General features: G+C 32.0%; 1 protein-coding gene across 2 annotated transcripts in view; it reads right to left on the bottom strand.

The window, feature by feature from the left end:
• Positions 1-9845, bottom strand: part of LOC106883333 (putative protocadherin beta-18) — a 335715-nt gene that overhangs the window by 135726 nt on the left and 190144 nt on the right. The gene's annotated exons all lie outside the window — the stretch shown is intronic.

A 9845-nucleotide genomic window follows, 5' to 3' on the forward strand; every position in this document is an offset into this window, starting at 1 on the left:
ATATATATATATATATATATATATATATATTTCTGTATATATGGAGAGAGAGGTGGTCAAACAAGTGTTATGAGACAAAGAAAGGAGCAATCATTATCTAAATAGATTGAAATGTGTTGGGAGTCATTTGCAATGCTGTCAAACTATGAAGATTTTAAACTCAGAAGACATGTTCATTTGATTCAAACCTATATGATTTTTTGCTAGCGCTTATCTGAAGTATGGAGTAACATGCTTTGACTTATTCCAAGCTGTAATTTCATAAAGATACACACACACACACACACACACACACACACACACATTTATATATAATAAATGCAAAATTTAAACATTAGCTATTATAAGTTTCATGTTCAGATAGTACAGTAGTCAGACAAGCTTGTTTCATGTGCTGTGAACCATCCTGCAATTTTTCAAGCTCAAAACGAACATGGCATGTTATGCAAGTTCATCTAATTACTGAAGTATCTGAGCATGGAACTTATAGTAGTCCACATTTAAATCCTGTGTTTATCAAATATTTATTTCTAATTGGATGGAACACTTTTTTTGCTGAACCTACAAATAATGAAACTGAACAATATATAAAGATGCTGCATGAACTCTGAAGATGATGGCATTTGTAAAGGTCGTTCACTTTTTCAAATCACTCAACTGGTTGAGTAAATGGAACTATGAACGCACCTAAAATGCATATCAGAAGCAACTGTAAGTCTATGACGTACAAATAAATAAATGTGTAAAATCCATTATTTATGCCTTTCTTTGTATATCACTCTGTGAAAACATACCACATTAACTTGCTAATGCAACCATGTATTTACAGAGTCGACTGGTGATGGACTTCAACTTCAGATCTCGCCTTTGGATTACCCGGAGTTCTGTACCAATCAGAAGACTTTTGTTAGTTTGATGTAAATACATCAAACTAACAAAAGTTAGCAGAGAGCTTAAGAAGTATTTTGCCCAGATTACTAATCCCTTAGTAATTTTTTACACACACACACGCATGAAAAGGTTGAACACACACTAACCTAACCCAGGTGCATTTTTCTTCCTGGGTTTCTTTTTTTCATCTCCTTTCTTCTTTTCTCTCTCTTCCCTCTTTTGCTTGTAATTTCCTTTAGCATCCGTAACTTTTACTTTTTCCATTCTTCATTGAGCATCAAACCTAATCATATTAACTGTGAATGTGTCTTGTACTCACATTATTTCTTGTTTTTATGTTACACACATACACACACAAACATACCTCTAGACACATGCATATATATTCAATAATATATATATATATACACACAAGATTTTTCTAATGTAGAGTTATATAAAAACAGTCACTAATTAAATTGAAGGATCACTCAACACCTTTCTGTAGAATGACATATTTATGTTATTTTTTCAAGGAAAAGTGACTAAATTTGTTCAGTGGGTTCCCCATCATCTAGCTGCTTTGCATCTTAACCAAAGTGTTGCCCTCAGCTTATCATTGAAGCCTAGACTTGCTACTGAACCTTTCCAAGACAGTGTATTCACAAATATAGAAAAGTGAGTTCGCTATAAATATATTCAATGAAAACAAGGGTTAGCATGCAAAAAAAAACAAAAAAAAACAGAACATATCCTCAAATCAGGACTACACCCCAATATTAAGTTAATTTCTGTGTTCAGTGGGACATGAAGTGTACTATCTATCATGGAATATTAAACTGAAATGAAAGAATAATTGCAGAGAAGTATTGTCATAAATTGAGATCATGTGATTGTTGTAAACAAGCATCACAATCATTACAAGCAACGTTTTTTGTTTCCAGTCTTCCATGGTCATAAAGAAATATTACCTCACCTGGAACTAGGTGAAGTCTGGCAATGGGAAGGGCATTTGGCCATAGAAACTCTGCCTTAAATTCTGTCTCAATCACACAACATTAAAAAATGGTCATTCAATGTTTATTGATTACATGCACCTACACATATATGAAAGAGAGAGTGAGAGAGAGATATACTCACACACACATGTGTATTATATATATATATATATATATATATATATATATATATATATATATATATATATACACTCATACACAACTTCACATACACATATTCATTCACACACAACCACAGTTTTTGATTTCCTAGTCTAATGTTTATGTTCTCTTTCACACACACACACACTTGTATGTATGTATGTACATATGGGAGTGAGAGAAAAAGAGAACACAATCATTTGACAAGTAAATCAAAAATTCAAAAGAACTTGATGCTAATTACAGATGGTACAGTATTTATTTACATTTTCATTAAAAAATGCAATTTGTTTTAGCTATTAAAAATGCTATTCAGAGAACTGTAGAAGGAATATATGAACCCATCATACACACATATATATATATATATATATATATATATATATAAATTGGGATTCCAGAAAAATTACCAGACTAACTAACTAAATAAAAAATAAAGGGATGGCAAAAAAATATCTCTAGCGAACACCATATATTAATGCCAAGATGGGTAGGGGAAATGATCTATATGGGGAAATATTGTAGAAGAACATATATAACTGTAAGGGGTGGAGTTAATTGAATAAAGAAATATATAAAAACAATAAATTCAATCATATCACAAGAAATTGTTTTTGGAAAAGGCAACGTCAAAAAGTGAGGTGTTTAAATTAGGGATATTACAGGAAAAAGGGAAATAACCATTGCAAGAATTCATAGAATTCAGAGATAAAAGGGAGACAGTGATGTAAAATAAAGGGAAAAAAAATAAAGAAATTAATGAAGGATCAAAGAGGTACACAGACACGCATGTGTATGTATGCATACATATGCACACACATATACGTATGTATATGTGTGTGTATATATTTGCGCACATATTTGCACACACACACACACATATGTATATATGTGTGTATATATATATATATATATATATATATATATATATAAGAAAATATACATATGCATACAAGCATAAGAATGCATGTATACACTTAAGCACAAACCAGGCAATTAAAAGCTAATTCTCACACACTTGCATATGTACAACAACAGCCACCTTATTAGCACATCCATACTTAATAACATCCATAATTTATATCAGAAAAAAAGCTTACAGGAAATATATATCTCCAAAAACATCAAGTCCTAATTACTTATGCATAAAATGAAACTCTAAATGATAACGATGAAAAATAACTGTAATATAAAGTGTTACATTATCTCACTTCATTTCCTATTAAAGAAATTTTAAATTATAATATCCATCTAAAATTGTTTAAAATGTAATAGTTAAATTTCAAACTGGTTGACCCTTAAAATTCTGTTAAAGTACTTCATAATATTGAAACATCAGGAGGAAAAGACCTATACAAATGAAATAATATGAAACTTACCGACAGCGATAATTCTACATATATATATATGCGTGTTTGAAAGAGAGAGAGAGGGACAGAGAGAGAGGACATAGAGTCTAGTGGTTATGGTGTTACACTCTTGATAGCAAGATACTAGGTTTAATTCCTGGACTGGGTACTGCATTGTGTTCTTGGATAAAACAGTTCTTTTCACATTGCTCTGTGACCACTTCAACACCTGACGTGTGGCACATTGAGCACCTATACAAGCAGCATCTTACACAAGTATTTCTACTTTTGCTTCAGGCTGATCAATGCCTTGTAAGTGAACCTGGTTGATGAAAACTGTGAGGAAACTTGTGTGTGTGTGTGTGTGTGTGTGTGTTTGCATTTATGTCTGACTCTCACAACAGCTTGATATTCCTGCAACCTAGGGGTTTGGCAAAAGACACTGATAAACTTACTACCAGACTTAGAATAGGTATGAGGGTCAATTTGTTTGACTAAAACCCTTTAAGGTAGTGCCCCAACATGGCTTCAGTATAATGACTGAAACATAAAAAATAGAGATGCATCCATGTTAGAGTAAAATAAAGGACAGAAACTTTGGGTAAGTAGATAGGGTGACTAGTGGAATTGGGGAAAGTCACAAATACTCATTGCAATCATGAATAGAGATGTAGAGCAAGATACTGGTTAAGTGTTGGTTACGTAGATCATCAGTGTGAAGATGTAACAAGAGAAGAAGTGGTGGCCACAAAGAGAGATTATCTGAGATAACCATACCTGAGTAAGGATGGTAATGTATTAACCAAGTTAGCAAACATGAGAGAATTACTAAATAAATTAGATTAGGTAAAAAAAAGTAACAGATTAATTTAGCAAAAAAAAAAATGGAAATTATTATATTGAATAGAACATTAAAAAATTACGTATAAAAAACTGTCAGTCATGAAATGGACTGATACCACTGCAACTGGCCTATCAGCAAAGTATAGACATTAAGTATGATATTAAGATAACTATTTTAATTTAATACAGCCTCAATTGCATATACAAGATTTTTATTCAGCTATTTGTGATGTCAATGAATTTTTACCTATATCAGGACTTGTTCAGTATTTATTGTTACCTATATCAGGACTGATGAATTTTTATCCAGGCATATGCCTGGTTATGAGTACATGTCACTGAAAAAGCCCAAAATTGCTGAAATGTATCTGACATTTTCACTGATCATTGTAGGAGTTATTTTTCTTTTTGTTTTCCTCTGATTATTAATTTTGTTTTTAACAAAGCATATCCATAAGTGATGTTATCTCAGGACAAACACTACAATAACTGGCCTATCAATATACACTAAATATTGTAAAAAAAATTGATTAAATATATATGTGTGCTGTAAATCATTAAATGGCAAAAATAATACAAGTCAAATAGGAAGCTGAAATTTTCTACTTAGATATTTACCTGTCAGGCAAAGAAAGATGCTGAAAATATTTGTCTTGAAATTTTATGATGGTACAAACCTATTTTAGCAAAGACTATTTTATAAGCCTCTGTGGCACAGAGATTGCATAGTTTTCTATTCCTTGCAAATAATTTAGAGCAAGAAATAATTTTTCAGATTTAGTTATATTGTGCATTTGAAATCTTTAAATTCTAAGTATAACTAGAAAGTGAAACAGAAGTGCTTCTGGTGATTTTCTTGAATGAACAGGTATGTTGATTATAGTGAAATATGAAAGAAATACCTGTAAGTACAGTATATGCACTAGTGGGGTTAGCTGTTTGTACTTAATATTAATACATTATCTACTTTATTGAAAAGAGCTCAAAGGGTATTTTTTAGGGAATGTATAATTACAGTTAAAGTGAGTAGTAGAGTCTGTATTAGTTAGATTAATTTCAGCAAAGTTAGGACAAGCAAAATCAAGTGCAAAGCCTAGGGATGTAGAATATAAAATCTTTATAGTACTCATATGAAAAATTCTGTAATATCTATGCTGTTGTGGAAGATTATTTTAAGTAAGCTAAAAGAAAAAAAGAAGTTGCTATAAGCATGGCTACTTCTAAGTTAAGTGCCATTATCAATATTTTCAGAATATTTTAGAATTCTCTATTTCTTACTTTATGCAAGAAGTCCTCTTTGCTTTGAACCTTAGTTAAACAAGTGCATTAGGACAAAAACCTCAGGTCATTGAGAAAATATGTTAATAAAACATCAGTTAATAAATCATATTTCGCAGTTAATAAAACATACAACTACAAAATGCCTTGCAGTATTGAGTTATGCCCTCTTTTACATTCTGAATTCAAATCCCACTGGAATGAAACATTAATTTCATCATTCCAAGGTTGATAAGAAACAGTACCAGTCATTTAATGGATATCAATAAAGTAAGGCACTAGTCAAAAACTGAAATTGATTTAATCAGCTATACCACTCGATTTAAGGTCTTGTTCCAGTAGTAGGGATCAATATTTATGATGATAATGATGAAGACAACAACAAAAGATGCTGATGATGAAATTGTAGATTATTTCAGAAAAATACTACCAGTATGTTCAGGAACCTGCTGCCAAATTTCAGATGGTTTTGGTAAATAAAAGTTTAAATTTAAAATGCAAAGAAAAATTTTCAAAAATAAATGTATGATAGAATAAATAAAAAGTAACTACATGAATATATTTATTCTCTCATTTTTACCAACTACATTCTTAGAAACACCATTACCCCCTCATTATTAAACTTGCCCCACACACAACACACTGCACCACACAGTTACTAAAACTGTTTCAGTGATGAGGTTTCTATCTTCAAGATAACACAATCCCATCTCTACTTCACCCATTTTATTTTTAATATACTTTTGAAGGATGAAGAAGAGGTGGAAAGAAGAAGAGGAAGACAATGAAGAAGAAAAATAAAGAGAAGCAAAAAAAAAAATTTCAAAAAAATTATGAAAATTTGAAGCATTACATAAACTCAGCTATCTATTTCCATAGCTATCTTTAATAGAGAAGAAGAGTGGGGGTTTTACTTTCTCTTTCATTTTGCAAAATGAAAGAGAAAGTAAAAGAGAGATGACAGAGAAAAGGTGCAAGAAGAAGTAAAGAAGGGCGAGTAAAAAATAAGCAATTTTAATGGAAAGACAACTCTGTTTATCATCTCTTATCTTTTACTTATTTCTGTCTTTGGACTGTGGCCATGCTGGGACAGCACTTGAAAGGTTTAGTTGAACAAATCAACACTAGTACTTATTTAGAAGTTTGGTACTTATACTTATTCTATCCAACCCTTTTGTTGAACTGTTCAGTTATGGTGATGTAATGAAACCAACACTGGTTGGCAAGCAGCATGGGAAAACACACACAGACACGCACATACCATGACAGGCTTCCACACAGTTTCTGACAACGAAATGCATAGTCAAGGCATTGATTGACTCCGATCTTTAGTAAAAGATGCTTTCCAAAAATGCCACACAGTGGGGTAAGTCTGAAACGGAACAGCTGCAAAGCAAGCTTCTTAACAATGGTGCTGTTCATGTAGTTTTCAAGTCGGTGCCACTATGTAAAGATAGTGGAATGGCAAATCATTAGAATACTGAACAAAATGCCTCATGATAGTTCTTCAGGCTCTTTACACTCTGAGTTCAGAGTGTAAAGAGCCTGAAGAACACACACACACACACACACACACACACACACACACACATATATATATATATATATATATATCTATATATATATATAGATAGACATGCACACACACACACGATAGGTTTCTTTCAGTTTCCATCTGCCAAACCCATTCATGACCCTTTGGTTGGCCCAGGGCTATTATAGAAGATGCTTGCCATGGCTGGGAAGCAAGATTCTTAACCACACAGTCATGACTGTTATGTATATTCATTTCCATTCAGTATTCTATTATTATCACACACCCCCCCGCCACTTTTTTTTGTTTTTGTCTTCTTAATGCAAGTGAAAGGTATCAATGGTGCCAACTAATACAATGGTAGACTATGAAACTGAAAATTTAAGCCTAGTGAGACTAGTAAGAAAATTATTTTTGAAACTAATTTGTTGTGTATACATGAGAGTAGTGGGATAGATAAAGCAGAGAGAGAGAGAGAATGGATGATAGGAGAGTCATTCTAAAATAGTGTTACGTTTTTTCAGTGTCATTATCTGAGATACAGATATCATCTATCACTTAGTTTTATGCTTTATGGCTTATTGAGTATGTTTAGTGGTGCCATCTGCTCTGAATGCAATGGATTAATTTACACAAATCCATATTATACAATCTCTGTTGTGTCATCGCATTTTAATATATTGTTACATTAAAAAAGAATCAAGTCATAGATGTATGCTTGCAAATGTGAATGCATTTGTAAATGTGTGTAAATGCATGAATATGTTATATATATATATATATATATATATATATATGTATATATGTATGTATGTATGTATGTATGTATGTATGTGATAGATATAAAGCAGTTATATTTGAATGTATATACACTCGAATGTAACTGCTTTATATCTATCATTTAACAAGTAAAATAATTTATAAAAAATAGCACTTCTTAAGTTATTATTGATATATTTCAGATACTTTCAGTATTAATCAGATACAAAATACATTATTAGTTCATACTCAGAGTTTCTCACTTTAAGAATAGAAATGGCTGTGTTTCCAGTTTATTTCAGTCTTCATTGGTTTAACCCAGTGAATCTCAACCTATTGGCTCCTTTGATTCCCATTTAACTCTACTGGACCTCCATAGCCATTTGCTGTGTATAAAAAAAAACCTGCAGCATTTTTATAATTAAATTTTATTTGGAACTGCTTTAAAAAAATTAAAATAGATTTTAACAACAAAATTTCATATGGGCCAAAGTTGAATACCACTAGTTTAACCAAGGCTACTAAATTTAGAGTAATAACAGAATGAAACTTCACCTCCAAATAGTCTTTACCAAACACAGTGAGTACTCTTCTTCCTGTTTGTACTATCAAAATATATACTGTTTCATTACTTTTATACATCTGTTTTCCTATGTTAACATTTGTTAGATGAATATAGGAAGGGGTGCTGAAAAGTGTGTGTATGTTCGTTGGCCCATTAGCTACAGTAGAAGATACTTGCCTGGGATGCTGCACAGTGGGACTGAACCCCAAATCACATGGTTGCAAAGCAAGCTTCTCAACCATACAGCCATGTCTGCACTTTCAGGGAAAATTGTTAATTTAAGAAAATGATTTAACCCATTGGTATTCAAACTGGTTGAGTATAAATTACTATAAAGGTATTTTTATTGAAATTTGTCCAGATTAAGTTATCATTGGTACCCAGAAAATGCAAACGTATGTTGCACAGGAAATCGTTTTCTATAATAGCAGCAACAGGGTATACACACGATACAGAAATTAGCACTTAAAGACACAACATACCTACTACAGAGAGTACTTCCAGTTCAATAGAAAATTGAAAAGCAAACAAAAACACAACATGTACTCATGGCATGTAGAGCTATGCTCAGTTGTGCAGTGAAAACAAGCAATAAAAGTAAGCCTACTGATTAATAATATAATAATATTAATCATAAACATAATAATAATAATAATAATAGTAGTGGTGTTAATAATGAAAACACTTGCCTGTTTTCATTATTTCTATGTGAACATATCAACACATCAAATGCCATTAGAATTATGAATGCTAACAGATTAATGGAATATTTCAGAAGAGCAGTTTTTGATTTGTCATTGCACAGATATGGGAGTGAGACAAATTAAGGTATGCTACAATATACCAGATCAATAAAATAAAACCCAATAAAAGTGAGTAGTCAATTTGATTAGTTATACATCTCTCCTCAACAGTGATTGGTCATATGCCCATTTAAAGGAATATCCTTGTATCACTACTTGAAATCTCAAATGTATATTGATTAAGTGTAGGGTAATTTATACCTACAATTTTATCTTCTTTGAGAAAGTGGCTTCTACTATATCCCTGGGCCGACCAAAACCTTGTGTGTGAATTTAGTTGATGAAGACTGTGTAGAAATCTGTTGTGTGTGTTTGTGTTTGTCCCCCTCACTGCCTCATAACCAGTATCGGTTTGTTTATGTCCACATAATGTGACAATTCCCTGAAAGGGACCAATAGAATAAATACCAGACTGTAAAATAAATAAGCACTAGGGTCAATTTCTTTGGCTAAACCCTTTAAGGATAGCCACAGTCCAATGAGTGAAATGTGTAAAAGATAAATGATAAAGATATATATGCACACACACACACACACACACACACACACACACACACATATGTATGTTTGTGTGTGCCTGCACATCTTGACATCATGTGACAGTTGTAAACCATTCAAGAGACATTATTCGTTTGCAGTCTTCATGACCTAACATATCTGGTCATGTGGAAAATATTACCATAC

Source organism: Octopus bimaculoides, chromosome 14 (genome assembly GCF_001194135.2).
Source record: "Octopus bimaculoides isolate UCB-OBI-ISO-001 chromosome 14, ASM119413v2, whole genome shotgun sequence".
NCBI classification, from domain to species: Eukaryota; Metazoa; Mollusca; class Cephalopoda; order Octopoda; family Octopodidae; genus Octopus; species Octopus bimaculoides.